The 18,089-nt window shown below is 33.8% G+C and overlaps 1 long non-coding RNA gene across 1 annotated transcript; it reads right to left on the bottom strand.

Annotated features, from left to right (window-relative positions):
• Window positions 1–1,635: 1,635 nt before the first annotated feature.
• On the bottom strand, window positions 1,636–9,826 carry LOC121108234. The gene is made up of 3 exons (XR_005842602.1): window positions 9,726–9,826; window positions 2,606–2,696; window positions 1,636–2,472 (listed from the first exon to the last, which is right to left on the bottom strand). It is a non-coding gene; the product is annotated as an uncharacterized LOC121108234 (long non-coding RNA).
• Window positions 9,827–18,089: the final 8,263 nt, after the last annotated feature.

Raw genomic sequence — 18,089 nt, 5'->3', positions numbered from 1 at the left:
AAGTATAATCAGTTCATGGAAAGTGATTATTCCTCTCCACAAAGCACATGTGAAACTGCAGTGAGAATAATGGTTCTTCTTTAGGACCTCAGTGCTGTAGAGATATTGACAAATTGCAGCAAAATCAAAGGAGGGCTGTTTGGATCCTATAGCTGCTAGCATATGAGAAGAGATTGAGGGGACTTGGAGGCATTTTAGCCTAGACATTGGGGGGAAAAAAAAAAAAAAAAAAAGGGGCTAAGGACAGAGGAGAACCAAATCTCGGCCTTCAGATTAATGAGAAGATGAAGTTAGACTCTGCTCAGATGTGCACAGCAACGGGACAAGAAGCAATAAATACAAGTTGCACTAGAGGAAATTGCAACTCAGTATAAAGAAAAAAAATATGCACAATTAGAGTGGTTAAGCACTGGAACAGATTTCCCAGAGAGACAATAGAATTTCTGTTGAGATGTTCAAAACTTGATTAAAAGAAGGGCTCTGAGCAATATAAATTTAGTACTCTTTTCAGAAAACTTTTGAATAAATGATCTTGCAAAAAAAAAAAAAATTTACTTACAAAAAGTTGTGAGTTGTAAGACAACAAAAGAACACTGCCATTTTTAGCATATGTATCAAAATTCCTTGCTCATACTAGTTCAACCAACACTGTGGCCTGACAATTTGAACACAATGAGATGGTCAGTCTCCATTCCAGTGATATGCATTTGCATACCTACTCCTTCTTTTATGTCCCTGACCCTGAAATCGGAGTACAAGCGCTTAATTCTGTGATGCACATAGTTAATCTTTAATCTCAATATCATATTTCCTATATAGTGATCTCAGTTTTTTTTTAATTTGTTTACGTGCCTGAAGAACTCTGATTATTACAGCTGACTTCCTTGCCAAGTCCCATTTATTATTCTTCCTTTATCCCTGATAGCACAACTACCTTAGTTGGTCAGTAATCTTTTCATTCTTTGTAAGTTTACAGATTACTCTTGATACATCTGTAAAGTAGTTATACTGCTAACATGTGGAACAACTTTCTAAAGATTATTTTCCCTTTTGCATGGGAGGCAAATTAGAAACATTCTTTTAGTTTTGATTTAGAATGTAATCCAAATATACAACACATTTATTTCCTTGACATTTTTCAAACAGACTGATTCACTTACCATTTCTTTTACTATCCTATTTTAGGGATAAAACCCCTACAAACCATAGCTGTAACCAACTTAAAGATTCCTTTCTATTAGCAGGGAACTAACTTAAACACCATTTTCACTTGTTTCGACATAGTAATTTGAAGTCTTACACTGATATCATCTCTCTTTGTCTTGATAATGTACACAACTCCTTGATATATTCTCAGGCTGATTAACTGAAGACCTGACATGGTAGTGTGGTCTTTCATAGAACTGCACTGACCATCTAGGAAAAAATGGATCAAGGAAGCAAAGTGGCAGAAAATGTTTGACACAGATTGTCATTCATCCATACGGTTGTTAGCTGTAATACCTCAGCTACCATTACTTGGACATTTAATCGTACTTGAAGTACACTTGAAGTACTAAATTGATGTGATGTAAGTTTAAGGACATTTGTTTAAGAGCCAAAACAGAGACGTATATCATAGAATCATAGAATGGCCTGGGTTGAAAAGGAACACAATGATCATCAAATTTCAACCCCCATGCTACGTGTAGGGTCACCAACCACTAGACTGGGCTGCCCAGAGCCACATCCAGCCTGGCTTTGAATGATTCCAGGGATGGGGCATCCACAACCTCCTTGGGCAACCTGGTCCAGTGAAATCTAGATCATCTAGTTCAAGCCACCCTGCCATTGATGGGATTGCCATCCACTAATCCTGGTTGCCCGGTGCCCCATACAGTCTGGCCTTGAACACGTCCAGGAATGGTGATTTCACAAATTCTTTGGGCAACTTACTCCAGTCGCTCACCACCCTCTGAGTAAAAGATTTCATCTAATATCTAACCTAAATCTCCCTGTTTATTTTAAAGCCATTCTGCTTTTTCTATTACTCAAACTGTAAAATGTTGGTTTCCTTCCTGCTTATAAGTTCCCCTCAAGTGCTGGTAAGCCATGATGAGGTCTCTCCAGAGCTTCCTCTTCTCCAGAGTAAAGAAGACCAACTTCCTCATCCTTCCTGATCACCATCATCACAGCTCTCTTCTGGACCCACTCCAACAACTCCATATACTTTTTGTTCTGAGGACCCCAAGACCCGGACACAGTACTCCAGATGCAATCTTACGATGCCAGAGTAGACAGAGACAATCACCTCCCTTGTCCTGCTGGATGCCTCTCTTTTGATGTAGTCCAGGAAACTGCAGGCCTTCCAGGCTGCATGTGCCCACAGCTGGCTTATGTTCAGCTTTTCATTGGCCAGGGTCCTCAATCCTTCTCCACAGGACTGCAGTGAATTAGTTCTTCTCTCAGTCTGTACACATATCTGGGATTGCCCTGCAAGACACCGTACAAAAATTCCTTTTGTCTCAAAGATTGCTGTGGAGTGCAAGGACAACTGGAGGCATCTCTGCCTACACAGGGTTGTCAGGAACAAGGTAGATAAGGGGAATGTCTCAATGTTTATCACCTTCTGGGCTACTCCTGAGATGAAATGGCTTGGCCTTGTGTGGAGACTCCAGCTTCCCTGATGCGGATAAGCCTGCATTGGACTGCTGCACCTGTGTATGACATGCCGTTACTACAGGCAACCCAAGAAGAATCAGACAGTATACATATGAATTTAGCAAAACCAGGGTGTGTGCTTTTCCCTTGTGCTTTCCTTCTGCCTGTGATCAAGGAAAAATCTGCACTCCGCACCCTCAGTGCCAATCAGAGTCATGAAATATTGTGCACTGAAGTGGTAACTATCTTTATATTCTTATAACAAATCCTTGCTTTTATTTTCTGTCTTTTTATTATTGCTTTCTTCATTCCACTTCCCATCTAGTTCCCAGGTCTAGATAACCAAAACTTTTATAATAAGCTGTTTGGGCAAATATTTGACCTCTTTCTGGGTCTTAATCACATGTTAGATATACATATATCACAAACCATCTCACCACAGATAATTGGAGCGAGACAGCTCCAACCCAAGAGAAACTCCTTGCACTTGGCATTCTGGAACCTCATTTGCTTCATGTGGGCCCAATTTTGAAGCCTGTCCAGGTCCCTCTGGATGCCATTCTTTCCTTTTATTGTATCAACTGCACCACTCAGCTTGGTGTTGTCTGTGAACTTGCTGAGGGTGCAATCAGTCCCAGAGTCTACATAACTGATAACAATGTTAAAGAATACTGGCCCCAAGAGAGACAACTGAGGAACAACACCTGTGACTTGCCTCCACCTGTACATAGTGCAGGTTATGCAGTATGAAATGCTCTAATCTTATTTGAAAGGGAAATTGGGAATCGTAAAGAGAAATGCCTTTCTATTTACCTGCTTAGGTTTCTTCTGATAAAAAGTAACTTTACATGTTATCTCATATTTTACACAAGAAAAATTGATCTTGAAGAAATTCAAAGAAAATAAAAAATAAAAGATTATTTTAGTTTTGCTATTGAACCTCCTCAATCTGATAGTAAGAAGCAAAAACAATGGTGAAGGCAATTTAATTATCATGACCTAAATCAGAAACTACATATTTTGAAAGAGTTAAGTTACAAAAGCTGATTTACAAGTTTTAGATTCCAAAGAACAATGCTTGCTTTCAAACAATATATCTTAGTATTTATCTTTTAAAAACAAAAATTATTCTTCTAAAAACAAAAATAAATCAAAAATATATATATTTGGGGAAAAAAAAAAAAAACTATCCAATTAGTTGAATTGGATAATTCATAAATGCAAATAACTCCCATATATATGCAATTTTACGTTTCATTATTTTCATTTACTCTTCTACACTGATTTTATTGTTTTCTTGAAGTAGCTATAAATGATTTTCAATTTGCATTTTGCCTCATTTATCTATATACATTTTTTCAGGCTACTGGCATACTTTCTCTTGTAAAACTGTATATGAAATAGAGCAACTTTGGGAGTAGATGAAAGGAAACCTACTAACCTGGATCTTCCTGAATAAAGTGAAAGTTGTTGACAATAAAAAAAAAAAAAAAAAAAAAAGAGGAATGATAATTAAAAACGAAAAACAAAAAAACATAGATTTGAGTCAATGCTGCATTTCTCTTAGAATTATGAGGTGTTATTTAACACTTAGCAAACGCGGAAATCTGGCAAGAACCTGTGTTAAATTAAGTGTCTTGCCTAAGAAACTCCTCAGAAGTACATATTCTACATGTGACACAGAGTAGCAATTTGATTTTAGCAGCAGTACCTGTTCATATATTTTAAAATAATTAAAGATATACTATGATGCCTTAGGTAGCAAGTCCTTAAGTTGTTTAGCAACCTGATAACATAATTTACATATTCTTTATCAAAATTTTCCCTATATCTATGTCACAAAAGTCCAAGAGCCCTGAAGAGCACTTAGTTTTCTGTTCTAGCCCTAAGAGGCCAATACACAATCCAGTGGAGGCAGTTATTCTAAGGTTTGACATCCTTAATATTTCTATTCATCAGAAAAGTTATATAATTCCTATTTTCAGAATGATAAAATGGAATACAGACATTAAGTAGCAGCCTATGAAAGCATGTGATGGTGAAATGCTTCAATGCTATATTACGCTTGGATAGACTTGTGTTTTGTAACTTTTAACTTTACCTAAAAACTAAACATCATTTTTAGAACATCAGCACACATCTGTTATATTGAGTTTAGTAATTTGTGGACCCCTGCTGTTCTACTTTAAGTGCTGAGAAACGTGGATTGGTTTATATTCTGACTATTGGGATAAAATACTCATATGTAAACAACATGGATACTTTGGTCCTAGCTTTTGAAGATGAAGGAAACTATTTTTTAAAGGATTCCAGGAAGGTCTGAGTTTCTTCATTGTAGAAACTTCAGTGTACAACATATAAGCTAATACATGTTAATTCAAGCTTATAATTGGCAAAAAGGAAGCTTACTTCATGCTAAATATTACATCTTTATCTTTCTTTATTATTTTTACTTAATCTTTGCAAGTCAGTATATCTCTGATAATAAATCTCTGATTAAAACTAAGTAAAGTTCTGTTGCTTGCTCTGTTAAAAGTATTTAATATTTATTCTTCTATTCCCAGTTGTCAGTGATAATGATGAAGATCATTCAAGGACAAATCTTAGAGTTATTCTGACTATAGAAAGTTCTTGTATTTACTTGCTCACTTCAGTGCAAATACATACACACAAATATTGGATACAGATAAATTTTAAAACCTGACATTAAAAACATTTAGGTTTGTTCTTCATTTAGTCAATGGATAAAAACATAATGTCCTGAGATAAGATGAGTGAAGATGCCACTCCTTTACTGATTGCAATATATAAGAATATAATTTAACTTTCATCTGATTAGGCTAAATTAAATCAATCCTGCATTTTACATTCAATAAACTTATAATGCAAAAAAAAAAAAAAAATCCTGCTCAATTTGTTCACACAGAACTTTTCATGAGTGCTCAGATAATAGATGTTTTCTTAGCAAAGTCCTCAGGAAAAATCCATTCACCACCCTCAAAAATCTTTTTCCATGAAGTATTTACAAGAAAAAGCATCTACTTATAATAAAGAGAAGAAAGAATTGTCAATTTTTTAAAGATTAAGCCTTAGATAACTGTCACAACATATTTGAGTTTTAGGCCTAACTTAGGTCAGACAGGTAATAGCTGTTTTGTTGTTGCTGTTCTCGTTACTATCTAAAATTAAAAAAAAAAAAAAAAACAACAATAAAACACTAAACTTACAATCTAACAGATGCTTGATATAGTGGTGAGATATTTCACTATGGATACAAGACCATTACCACCTATTTCAACATTTACATTTGCTCAGAAGTAGAGTGTGTTCTTCAGTAACAGTTGGCAATATCTTAGGAGCAAGACTGCATGTCATTTTTTTTTTCCTTAGGTAGCTGTCAGCTAACAAGAAGAAACTCACATTCACTTCACAGGTCAAAAGTCATTCTGCACTCATGTTGTAGTTGTAAATGTATTCAGTCTTACAGAGTAAACTGAAGCGTTAAAAAAAATAAATCTCTAAATAGATATTAAGCTGATATGTTGCTATTAAAATATGAAATTCCCACTACTCAATTAAAAACTGTAATCAGTAGTTTTACAACCAATTATTTGTAACCTAAAGCACAACAACCAAAACCAAAGAACTGTTTGGACTACTCGACTAATTGCTGTTGACTTTATTAATTCAAAAACTGCGTTAGAAAACTTCAAGAACTTGACTGTGAAGTATATATCCTCTTATTTAAATATATGCCTGTAATTTCCTATGAGCCAAATAGAACTCAAAAAACTTTATAAGTAGAAAATCTGAATTGCACTAAAATAACTTAATATAGGGTATTGAACACCTTAATAAAACACAGGAAAAACAAACATTTGCTGGCTTACTTTTATGTTCAGACCAATAAAATTAATCACAGTTAGAGTGGAGGAAAGTGTTGTGGACAAATTAACAGAGATGCCAGAAATAACTGTAAATTTTCCTAATTGTGTGTTACATAAAATATGAAGTATTTTGTAGAAGTTTTTTTCATTCCATAGTAAATAATTTTAAAAAATGCAACCAAGATTAGTAGATGTTTCTAACATAAGCTATTTAGAAGTTACTCACATGTGAAGAAATAAAAAACAATAAAAGATTTTAGCTTCCACTTAGCTTCTGTAAGTGGAATTGTCACTGCATCTATAATTGAAATTATTGAACAGTTAATATTATAAAAAAAAAAAAAAGCTAGTCTCGTATGTTACTTTGCTAAGCATAAGCCATTTATAATGAAAATTTACAAGTTGCATGTAAGCCTTCAGATGAACTTATTTGGAAGGAGGGAAAAAACACAAGACAAGACAAGACAAGACAAAACAAAACAAGACAAAAAAAAAAAAGGCACCATAAATAAATAAATAGATAATGTGCATTTGGAAGCAGAATTTCAGTAATTTTCACTGAAGATCTTGATATTTTATATGACAGTGGAGTACTCAGGTACCGTTGGCTCTATTGTCTACCTATTAATGTATGTAATTTTTTGCAAAACTAACTGTGGGATAAACTTTTGGGTTTATTCTTCAAGGTTGGCATCACAGAGATCACATTTACATTGCTTTCCCATTTGCTGTTGAAAAGGTGTGGGGATATTAACAAAACATTTGACAAACAAACAAACAAACAACTAAGAACTTCTAAATGATATCTGAATTGAAAACAACACCAGTCAGAGAAAATCAGGTTTTTTTTTTTCCTCCATATTTCCATCTGTCTTTATATCTTGATATTTCACCTGAAAGTTGAAAAATCTTGAATGCAGTATAAGAGAATTGTTAAGTAAAAAACAGAAAAAAAAAAAAAAAAGATGGAAGGAAGACCTTTTTACAGGAAGAGTCTAGAAATATTTGCAGAATGCAATATTTAGAGGAAAGGCATGAAGGAAAGATAAGAGTGTCAATTACAACTAGGTGTGCTGAAGAGAAGATAGTTTAAGAAAACTGCAGAAAAAAAAAAAAAGATAATGGAAAAGGATCACAACACAAAATCAACAGCTGTAGGTGCTGATTATGCTCCTTGGAATCAATAAACAACTAAATTCAGTGGATGAAAAAAAAAAAAGAAAGTAATTTCCTTTTTAAAGGTGTTTGAAAAGGAGTTACCTTTGCCTAAAAATTTACCCATGTTCAGAATAACTTTCTGCTATTAACACTAGTCTCTGAGATCTTAAGAAGAAAATATTCTGTTGTGATTATTACTTTCCAATTCCTATTAGTAAGAGATTTTTTTCAGAATGTGGAGTTTTTATTTCATTTTCCTGTGATACAGGTTACTTTTGCTTTTGGAAAATAATGTGATAGTAAACAGGTTGAAATCAGATCGTATAAGCATTTGAGAAACCTTACTTACTATTTGAACATTTATTTAGCTGTTCATGTAGACCAAATGCTATGAGATTTTGAGACACCCTTGTGCCAAATGCAACTTTCTGTACTACAGCTGAAACTTAAATGGAATAGGGACATACAGTTTATAACAGGGAGCAGAGTGGTCCAACCATAATAGCTGTAGAATGTATCACCTCTTTAACCTCTAATTCAGGCCTCTTCCAGACACAACAATATTGCTGTGAGTTGCAAGAAGACTGATTGCTGTTGTTTGTCCAGAAAACCATGGTGTTTTTTAGATGGAAGAAATGATACTGTCTGTGTTTCACTGTATGTGGTGTTAAAATAAAAGGATAAGATTAACATCTAAAAAAGTAACAGAAAATAGTTCTGATGCGTCTGGATCATTATGGTCCTTTTCAATCCAGGCCATTCATATGATATGATATGATATGATTCAGTCTGATTTATAGCAACTTGAGATGTTTTGCCATCGTGCACTGTAAACTGCATGAAAAATCCCACCTCTGACAATCTGAGCTCTGCAAATTAATTATTTATTATAATGTACAGCTCTGTAAAACTATTGTTGGCATATAAAATCCACTCAGTTTTTGAATTGATCTGGGTTTGCTGATTTATGGGATATTGGATCAGAATTATAGATGTTGATGGCTATGGATTAGCCTGTAATGAGAGAAGACTGTAGATGAGAAATAACTTACATCATGAACAGTGACAGGTAGCAAATAAATGTGTGTGCAGATGTATGTTGGAAACTGAACTTTTGAACTCTCAAGCACAAGTTTGTCACTTGCTAGCTGCAACCACAAATGCTTGGTTCTACATTATGATAACACCTAGACTGTAAAACTAAAACACATAGGTCTTCAGTTAATAAAGAGACCAGTGATTAGGAGGCTGACCATCCATTGTGCTTCTGCATATAGGCTATTTAGATTGAGAAAATCAGTCCTACAAAAAAATGGAAAATGGAAATGAAGGAAGTTTCAAGGAGATGAATGTTGGGGATCTCCAACATTTGAGACTTGACACTTAAGGTAGCCATGCACCAAGAACCAACGTAACTTCTTGTCTGACTTTCCTAGACCTTCAATGATGTCTATGATAGAAGGTCAGTTAACATGAAGTGAATGTGATTTTGAGTGGGAAAGTGATCGAGAAATCACATGCGACCATCAAATAGGGTAAAACTTCTAATCCAAAAGAAACCTCAGTATCCAGAGCAGTTGTCTATCTCACCCACAATACTTGTATAGACACTCATTATCTGCTCCAAGGTAAAATTTGTATAGAAAATAAGTTGTTAGCACTGTTCACATGGAAGGCAAAGAGTAAAAAAATAATCGAACGCCATGGATGTTCATAGATATAGTTATTAAGATTATTTTGTGGATGCTTTTATTTAGCAGCACAAATATGATCATTGGAACTACTTCTATGAAATAAATTCTATAAAATAACAGACAGACCTCTAATCAGAGTACAAACCTAGAAAACCTGCTTTGCACAAACTTAGCACATTTTTCTCTTCTGTCCTAGAACGAATCTAAATACAACAGCTAGCAAAAGACTCCAAGAGGGGACAAATTCCCAGTGTTTCTAATCAAATGTCTCCAAGAGGGGACAAATCCCATTACAGTTTGCAACCAGAATCTAAATATTATCATATTTGAAACAGTTTGCACATACCTTGTGAAGATAATATAAACTGTACTCTGACACCTTCTGATAGTACACCTTCTTGTCCTGCTTTGACAAAGTAGAGAAAGACAAGATAATTTATTTAGAGCAGAGTTATTTTACTTTTACAATTTAATGTTTCTATTTTGATCTTGCATCATTTCAGGGACTTCAGACTCTTGCCTGAGCTCTGTACATTGTTCTTGCAGCAGAGTAAATCTGAAGAAAAAATTGAATTCATTAGACATATGCAGATTTTAAATAGTATTTCACTGAAAAATTTGGAGAAAGCAGGTCTGGAGGGAAGATTAAATGGATTGCTAGCAGTTGAAAAAACATGAATATTTTTTTCTTTCCTATAACAGCACCTAATCGAGATTTATTATTATTTACATTAGAGTAGGAGTTTTTTTTTTTTTTTTCCTCTAAAACATAAAATTTTATTTCCTCCTTCTCATTCATCATTTCAGAGACCAGTCTGTCACAAAGTATACTGTCAGATCATTATGGAGTTGGAGTGAGGATCCCTCTTTAATATTAGAGGGGAAAAAACACTTTTTTCTAGTTATTGTAGTACATAAATGTATAGTATATTTTCTGATGAGTTTACTACTTTTCTATACACGTATTTCTCCTTGAATTTTACTGCACAGAAACAAATCAGGACAAGCCTTGTGTACTAACCAAGATGAAATTCTACCATGTAGGCAGATTGCTGATTCACAGTGCAGAAGATATTCATTGTCCTCCCTTACCAGATATTACCACATTTCCACTTACTAATGAAATACGAGAGATGCAATATCTCATACTGAATAGCCTCAAACCTATTTAAATTCTAAATTTTAATTTGTCAGCAATGTTCCATATTGGATGTACAGTGATTTCCAAGAGCACTATGGCAAATAAATAAATAATAACTAATTAAAAAAAAATAAAAACAAAAACAACTATCCTGTACCATCTTTCCCCTTGGAAACATGTTAAGAGGAAATTATGTCCTTTGTATATACCCCAAGTAGGGCAGATTATATATTCCAACATACACCATGAAATTCATTAACATGGAGAGTGTATGAAGGTTAATATATCTTCTTATATTTTTTACCATTTCCATTGGTATAATATTATTGACAGATCTTTTTTTCATTCAAGGGATTAAAAATCTTGTAGCCATTCAGTATATTTCTTTAAAGAAAGTTGAATGTGCAGTCAAGTTGCACAGAAAGCTTGAATTTCAAGTAAATACTGACAGCAAGGGAATGCTTTATATTTAATACTTCATTTATTTAATTGAAATGACATTTCAGACTTTTTACATATAGCTGACATTGCAGCAATAAAGTTTTCTTGAAAATATGGTTTTGCAGTCAAGGAATGCATTTCTTTGATTTTAGTCCTGTCACATCATTTAAAAAAATAAAGACAACCTATTTCCATTTTCCCAAAGATTGCATAAGGTTTAAATGAAGCTGTCATGACAGAAATGTAAAATGTGAAAAATAGTCCAAAATATTACAAAAAACTTTCACTTATGCTATGACTCAAGGGCCATTTGTTCCAATTTTTATACTAGCAGATGATGCAGTGCATGTCAGTGTGAGTAGAAAAGGAACAAAATAGATAGGAGAGTGGACAGGGAGAAGAAAAATAGCATAGGATTTATCTGAAAACAAAACCCCATGACTAGCGGGGCAGAGGGATTTTGTGAATCTGATAGTAATATAGGAGTATATATAGTAGTATAACAATAGTAGTTTATATAGTAGTATAGTACTATAATAGTATAATTATTATACTACTATAAGTAATCTTATTTCTTTCCTTAAATTTACAAAAAAGAAAAGGAAAATAACAGTGAAACTAGCTTAAATATAAGAATATGTAACTCATTATTATTATTGTGAGCTCAGGAACTATGTGCTTGCAACAGGATGTGATTTCTATTCTCTCAATTTTATGATTCTTGTCTTGTCACAACTCTTCCTGAACTGAGCATGGAAAGACTACATAACCATAGAATCATAGAATCATAGAATTACTCAGGTTGGAAAGGTCCTCAAAGATCAAGTCCAACCGCAGCCTAACCATAGTACTCTAACTCTAACAACTCTCCACTAAATCATATCTCTGAGCACCACATCCTTACTCCTTTTCTTCTGATGCTCTTCCAGTGTCATTTTTTTTCCTCAGCATTAAGTATAAAATTAAACTCATGGTATTTTATTGTGTTGCCACGCCCCCTCCCCCGCCCCCTTTTCTGGGGGAGGGGGAGAATGTTGCTGTCTTTCAGAATGTCATCAAGGCAAGATGTGTTGTCTGTCTCTTGCCACACACCAACCCATGGAACACCCAGGGCTGTGCAGCAGTATCAGAGTTTATGTAAACAGCAGAAAGCAATGGCTGAGGGAGAACTGGTGCCTCTCTTCAGGTGCAGGCAGGGTGCATGGGTGTGGATGATGGTAAAGCAATCCCGGTGGCCTTCATTTTTGCCTCATGGATATGTGCACCTTCTCTAGAGGTCTCCCTTTTTACAAACCCGTACAGCTGGGAAGCTTCCAACGTGGGCGTTTCTGTTTTCTGTGGTCACAATGAACAATCATCCTCACAATTTGAGCTCTTCTTGCATCTAATCTGTAGAAATTAATTGAACGTGCCATCCAAGTTTATCTGTTCCCAGAGCTCATTTCCACAAAATACAATGCTTGTGGAAAGTATTCCCTGCTTTCTGCTTGTCTCTTTCCTCCTACTTCTGTTTTTCTGGTACTGGTGTCTTCAGTTTTTCTCTACACACTCTTGTTAATATTAGAACAGTTTTTTTTTTTTTTTTTTTTTTTCCCCCTCATAGCTTCTGTGCCAGTCTTCCTGTGTTTTTCTACATTGTCAGTTCTCCATCTTTTTTAGTCTAATCTTGCACATGGTGTCCTGCGTCCCTGGAACACACCTTTCCATGTTTGTGTCTCTGCAGTTTTAATGTTCCCTGTTCCTCAGGCAAGCTGAAACTATTTTGGAATGCAGTATGACTGCAGAACACTCTGCAGCTGAATGGCCAAGATCCTCCCAGCAGGTGACAGCTCTGCCAGGGCTATAACACTGCTATCCATCAGTGCATTCATTTAATAAGCATCAGAATCCAGTGAAATCAGCTTAGAAGTATGATTTATTCATCAGAGACACTGCTGAAAAGACTATGAACATTACCTTGAGTGAAAGGTTTTATAACATGTTTTTTTCATCGAACACCAATCTCTTTATTAATTCTGAAATTCAAACAAAAGTGACATGTTCTTCATCAGAAAGATAAAAATTTCCATCAGGATGCACCTTAAAATGAATAAAAGAAAATCCATGTGGCTAGATTTCCCTTCTGCTACAAAAAAGGCTCTCAGTATTTTATTTACTTTTAAAAGGGAATTGGAAAGAAATAAACCTTTTCCCACACAGGAAAAGTATTGCACTGAATAGATTTCATAGAAATTAACTCATAGTGAATCTAAAAATAATCATAATTGGTGTGTTTAGTATTGACAGTAAGAACAGCTAGCTTTGAATAGTCTGATATGCAATTAAATGAGTTTAAATTCTGATATCTGAAACATGATCTACTATTATAATTATTCCCTCTACAAAAAAAAAGAAAAGAAAGAAAAGAAAGAAAAAGAAAGAAAAAAAAAGGAAAGAAAAGAAAGAAAGAGAAGAGAAGAGAAGAGAAGAGAAGAGAAGAGAAGAGAAGAGAAGAGAAGAGAAGAGAAGAGAAGAGAAGAGAAGAGAAGAGAAGAGAAGAGAAGAGAAGAGAAGAGAAAGGAAAAGAAAAGAAAAAAACAAACAAAAAAACCTTCTATCTCAATATTTCTGAGAATATAAAGTACGCAGCCCTAAGAAACTTCTGATGAAATTGCAGCTGAAACATACCCACGGGAAAAATATGTGCTGCCTTCCAAACACCCTGTTCCTAAACACAGCTGTTGCAGATAGATATTTTCTCCCTTTAAAAATCTTAAGGGTTTTTGTTACATCTCTTTGCAGCTGTACACATAAAACAGGAAAGCCATCAGACGTAGGAACAGCATCCTTTTACTCATTGTCTCTCACTTTACTATATTTCTCTTATGAAAACCCTGTGTTATTCGATGACTTTTTTTTTTTTTTTTTTTTGTATAACCTTTGATTAGATAGTATAGTAATAAGTGTGCCTGTTGCTTTTGTTAAAAAGACAAAAATAAGATTACTGAATATATAACTTTTGGAAACTTAATATCTATTTCAGACTTATTTTACTGAATAATTGCTATCTAAATTTGTCTTGATTACACTTCAGCTTATACATTAAAAATTGTACTGACTAGAAGAATTTTTGTAGTATTTAAGTTGACACTTCAAACTGCTTTATTGAGCTCTGTATCAGCTATTAAGAAACAACTATTTACATATTTCCAATGTAAGCCTGTGTATGAACGTGTATAGATAATAATATCGTACGATCATATGTAACAATGATAGATAACTGTTAAAATATACCAATTTTTCATTTAATTGATAAAAAAGAGAAGTACACATCTGGCTTCTAACATAAATTCTTCTATAGCTACAGTCTGGGAACCAAAGGGATAGAATATTTTTCATATAGAACCCACAAATGCTAAATATATTTATAGCTTGAACATCAGATTAACTACTTCAACATTTATGGTTAATGGCAGTCATTAAATTTAAGTCTTCTAAATGCCAGAAATCAAAGAAAAATTAAAAACCAAATCAGGCTGCCTCCACGAGTGGAAGATTTACCTTCAACATTTTTAGTTCCACAAGACAAGTACATATTACTCAAAAGCCAGCTCAATTGAATTCCAAAGTGAATTTCAACTCCAAGTCATAAACACATAAATTTAGTTCTCAATTGCAGGTACCTATGTGGGTCAAAGGCATGTACATTCCTACTGTAGTCAATCTATGTCTAGGGAAGTATTCAATTTGCACAAAGTTAGCCACTCTTCAGAAGTGGTTACTCCCTTCTTTTCTCACTATTTCTCAATATTTAGTATAGGTTAAATATATGAATATTTAGCAGCTAAACTTAAAGTTCACACATGAACAATGTCACTTCATCTCATTTGTTCTCTGTAGCTTCAGAATTAAATTTTAAGTGATTTCTTCATTTGTCATAAAGCTAGTTGGTGTTTTTGCATTATAACAATGTCTTTCACTTGAATTTTTGTTTTCTTTTTCTTCATCTGAAAGCCACTAAACCAGAACAAATCCTCAAGTTTCTATAAAATACATTTTTGTTTTCAGAAGATTAATTTGTTAAATGTGAGAAAATAATAGACAAATTATTTATCTTTTTGAATTACTTTTTGAAGAAAACATACCTATTACTGAGTTCTCTAAAAAAGGAAAAAAAACTGCAAAGATTGTTGTCCATTGAATTTATATATTTTTTCAGTATTTGTAAAATTATTTTTAACAATTCTGTTAAATACAATATGATAGATGTTGTAATGCCTTGTCTCATTGTATAGATCTTCACATTTGCTACATTCCCTAATTCACTTCCCCAGTGATGTTTAAAAAGAGGATGGCAACATATCCTTTCCTTGCTATCTTATTATGAAAATAATCCTTTCATTATCATTTTCTATTTATTTTAATACTCTAAAAGATTCTTATGGTAGCCCTCTAACTCATAATATCTTTAAAATTCCACCTATATTGATACTGATTCTTCCCATACGGTTGATAAGTTTATTTTACTATCCCTCTCCATTGGGTGAGATAACCACCAGTGACCACATAGTACTTGGACTAGAAGTGCTAGCCTCCTCTGTACAAAACACATGCTCTGTCAACGAAACCATTCTGTTGAAGGTTTTCTCTTCAGATTTTTCTCATTATTGAAAAATGAGTCTGATATGCATGGGAAAGGTGGGCAACACATCATTTGTCCCTACATATAACCACCAAGCTCATGTCACTAAAAGCTACTTGACACTGCATATCTCCAACTTTACAGAGGCCTCTGATAGATTTTTTGCCAAGCTGAGTGATATCACTACCTTAACACAAAGGTATGCAACTTGGTCATTCTACAGATCATTAAAAATTATGAAAGCTGATTCACAGAACTTATGACTTCTCATGCCAAAGGTGATTTCTGAGATATTCTAGTTACACACTGACAAATCAGTAGAATGACCAGTGGAACATAGTGGTCCATCAGTACTGTTTACAAAAAAATCATCTCTTCATCTTCAGCATGGTATCCTGGGATGGCATCCTGAAATAATACATGCTAAACTCTTGCTGAGCCTCAAGGGAGCATGTATTATTAATTAACTGTAACTTATTAGGAAAGAATAAAAAATGAAAGGGAATATAGAATGTTTATAATAACATTTCCATAATGCTGCATGCATTCAAAAAAATATTTGTTGTATAAGTTTTAAAGTCAATCACAACTCACCATGGCTCATTGTTACTCATCTTCCTCCTTTAAAACATTTTCTCCATAAATGAAAAATCTTCCACTTTCAAGACTATAGTGTCTACCTCTTGTGCCTCAATTTCTTTATTTTTAACCACTACTTAGTAGTCGTTCTTATATTTTCTTCTGGATTGTCTTTACTCTTCCTTAAGAGTAACCAAGCTGACTATTTTTTTCCAGTTGACTAAATACTGTCTTGTGGCTATGCTATACTCTATTTAAAGCATGGATTTTCAGCCAAGCTATTGTGCAATTGCATAAATGCAAATACATAGGCATACTAGCTAACTCTCCAAGTGATGACTAGATACAGGGTATTTGGGTGTGCAGTACTGCAAGTGTAACTGAACAGACAATTTTCAATGAACTTTTAGAACTAGTTCTATTGCATATATAAAATAACTGCATTTACAATTTGTCTTTGCCTTGCACTGCGCTTCACAGATTTATTTTGAAATAATAGCTCACTTCTTATGGCATTGTTTTTCGTCTCTGAGAAAATTATTCTTATTTTCATGTTTTATTTGTTACTATGTGTTGGATTTTTGTGGTTACTTTCTTTTCAGTTCCAATGTAAAAGCAATTTTCTTTCTCTATTCAATATTCTCAGATTATAACTGTCTGTTCCAGGTTATACAATCTGGAAAGCAAAGATGTGTTCTAGTTCTGCCTTCATGAGTTCTTGTTTAAATATGAACAACTTAACCAACTATTTCTTTAGGTAGGAAATGTTTCGTTCAAAAATACTGCTGACAAATGTGTTTCAGGAAACATGATGGTAGTTTAAGTTGTTTTTCATGCAATTTCCAGCAAAAGAAGATGGTGAATTAATACGGGACAGAATAGATGGGAGAGACGCGATGAAACTTATTTAGGAACTCTGTAAAACTGTTTATCTCTTTTCCTGATAGCACCTGTGACAGGAAAGCCTAAGTATACTCAGAATAATTCCACTGGCAACAGTAGAGTTATTCTGTGGAATAATTTGGCATTCAGAATCTGTTTTCTATTTCCTTACACTTTTTTTGAAGCCATATTTTGAATGAACACAATAATTATTATTTTGATTTCTTATATCTACTTCCTATGCAGGTCAAATTAAATTACAAGGTGGTGAGATTATTAATATGTGAGGTGACAGGATCACCTGAAAGCAAACCACCCTATGCTACCTTCAATTTCTCAAATAAATAGTGGTGTACATCAAACTGTTATCTGATTTTTACCTTTTGCATTTCACATTGACATTTTTATTGAGTTAAGTCTGGTATTTGCTCATTTTTCTTGATGAAGAAGTGTTGTATCAATTGTTTATGAATAAGCTATTCTCAATCTCTCTGATACTGAGAGTCACTGAGATGTCTATGGCAATCCCAAATGATGAAAATCTGTTCAGACTCTTTAAGATATGGTTGGCTAGAGTTTGAGAGATTGGACAGTTACATTAAAGTCTAAAATCTACCATTGTGATTCACTCCCTTTCTAATCTACCTTTTCATGGAAGTAGAAAAATATTTTGGTTGCAAGTTATGAAAAGAAAATAAGAATATAATGTTTTGTCTAGCAGATCTGTTTATCCAGTGGAAGAATAATAGAAGTAAGATATGTTTAAAAGTTCCTAGCTTTCATAAAACTTTGTTCATTCTCTTTTATTTCTCTTTCAAAACAGGACAGTAGGGAAAAAAAAAAAAAAGTTAAAAATACTGGCTGAAATTCATGTGATTTATTCAACTCAAGAAAAAAACAAGAATAAATATATTATGTGATCTGTAGAAAATAGATAAAATTTCTTGCATCACATCAAACTTCTATTAAGAATTAGTCACACATCTGCAGAATGATTTAATGTCTTTAAAGTTGAATGTCTTTAGAGTTGAATGCATCAAAACTCT

The sequence above is a fragment of the Gallus gallus genome, chromosome 1 (genome assembly GCF_016699485.2).
Source record: "Gallus gallus isolate bGalGal1 chromosome 1, bGalGal1.mat.broiler.GRCg7b, whole genome shotgun sequence".
Taxonomy (NCBI): Eukaryota; Metazoa; Chordata; class Aves; order Galliformes; family Phasianidae; genus Gallus; species Gallus gallus.
This window is presented reverse-complemented; position numbering and strand designations above follow the sequence as displayed.